Below are 2054 nucleotides of genomic sequence, written 5' to 3'. Positions count from 1 at the left end.
GGAGGATCACAAATTCTAGGCCAGGTTGGAATACACAGCAAGACACTGTCTCTAACACAAACAAATAAAACCACCTTCAAAAGGTGCACTTTAATAATTTTTCTAATTTAGGTTTAAATTAATTTTAATAAATTATTCTTGATATAGGTCTAACTGTAAAAAAAAACAAAAACTAACCTCCAATAACTATGCTTACACAGTTGTTGTAAGCTTACAAAAATATATCTAAAGAAAAGAATTTTTTAATATTCATAGAATCGTTACTGAACATTTTAAAATTCTGTTCTAGTTCCCACATACAAAATATATCAGTAAAGGTGGTGGAGAGATGGCTCAGCAGTTAAAAGCACTGACTACTCTTGCAGAGGATCCGACACCTCTTCTGACCTCCACGGGCATTGCACAATACAGGTGCACTTCATACATGAGACAGTACATTCATACACATAAATAAAATATTTTTTAAAACAAATTCTTTTTTTAAAAAATTATTTTAAAAAATTATCTTTGAAAAATTTCAACTCCTCTACATCCATCAATGAAGTCAGACAACTCATTACTCCTTAAGTGTACCTGAAGTTCCCCTCTTGGAACCTGAATCTATTCATCCTAGCTACACTTAACAAAGTAATAACTGCTTAATCCTTGGTTCCTAACAGTCTAGTACAAAGAAGTGAAATAACTATTACATGGCTCAAGGCTAAGCTCTCCATTCATTTGTGCTGCTATAACAAAATGCCACACTTGGGGTAATTTACTGAGAACAGAAACTTACCTTCTCACAGTTCCTGAAGCTAGGAAGTCCTAGATCAAGATGTCAGCATTTGGTGATGCCCCTCTTACCACATCCTCACAAGATATAAAGAAGACGAGCAAAAATGAAGAAACTCAAGCAAAAATGAAGAAACTCAAGACAGGAGTCTCATGGCCTAATCTTTTTTTTTAAGACAGGGTCTTCAGTAATCCAGCTAGCCTGGAACTCACTATGTAGACCAGGCCTCAATCTCATGGAGATCCACTGCCTCCTGAGTGCTGGAACTAAAGGCTTGTGCCACCACGCCTGCCAGGTGTCTAATCATGTCTTTAAAATGTTACTTCTTAAAGGCCCATACCTTGTAACACTACCACACTGACTGTACCTGAACTTTAGAGAGGAAACATGCAAAACATAGTAACAATTAAGTTCAAGATAGAAAACTCAGGCCTCTTGACTCCCACTTTAAAAGCAACAGTTAAACAATTTCAAGGCCTGATCAATCCATTTTCAGTAGATTAGCTAATCAGAAAAAAGCAAAATACCAAGTAATGTTTTAAAATGTTTTTTACCAGGAGTACAGATGCTCAATCTCACTAAAGGTTCAATTCAAAGTGTGGATAAGAAATTTAGAACACACCTTAGAAGACTTCCTTCGGCTTCTTCTTGTCCAAACTACCACCAGTTTATCTGGTTGCCTGCCAAATAAGAAGAAATTAAATATAATTTATCTTTTTCCAAATTATTAAACTTTAGTTTTAGTACGTTTAAGGGGACAAAAGTGGGCTGGGGGGGGGGAAGACTCAGCAGATAGAGTACTTTCTCTGCAAGCAAAAGGACCTGAGTTCTGATTCCCAATACCCACATAAAAGCTGGATATGGCAGTATGAGCTCGTAACCACAGTGCTGGTAACTCAGCAATAGGAGGCTCACTGGCTGGCCAGCCTAGTCAAAACAACAGTTCCAGGTCACTGAGAGATCCTGTCTGAAAACATAAGAGCATCACAGAGGAAAATATCAGACATTCAGCTCTGGCCTCTACGCACACACACCTAGGTGAGCACCCTCGTACAAACATGCACACCCCCCTCACATGTACACAAAAGGGCAAAGTACTTTCTACTTTAGATTACACAGAATAGTTATACTTAAAACTATATTCAAATATGGTAGTTGCTAAACACAGATATCTAATTTAAATAACTAACATTTTACCTGGAGGCTTTTCTTAAAAAGGTTACCAATTCAATTCATTAGGACAAACCAAGTAAAATATAATATTTAGAACTGATTATTACTT

At 36.7% G+C, this 2054-nt stretch overlaps 1 protein-coding gene across 1 annotated transcript in view; it reads right to left on the bottom strand.

Moving 5' to 3' along the window:
• Nucleotides 1–2054, bottom strand: part of Ehbp1 (EH domain binding protein 1) — a gene marked incomplete in the record, with an annotated part of 244217 nt that overhangs the window by 210079 nt on the left and 32084 nt on the right. The window contains 1 exon segment of the mRNA XM_017802601.2: nucleotides 1395–1452.

This window comes from Nannospalax galili, unplaced genomic scaffold (assembly GCF_000622305.1).
Source record: "Nannospalax galili isolate Female #2095 unplaced genomic scaffold, S.galili_v1.0 scaffold805, whole genome shotgun sequence".
NCBI lineage: Eukaryota > Metazoa > Chordata > Mammalia > Rodentia > Spalacidae > Nannospalax > Nannospalax galili.
The sequence above is the reverse complement of the archived record's forward strand: the minus strand, read 5'-3'. Positions and strand labels throughout refer to the sequence as shown.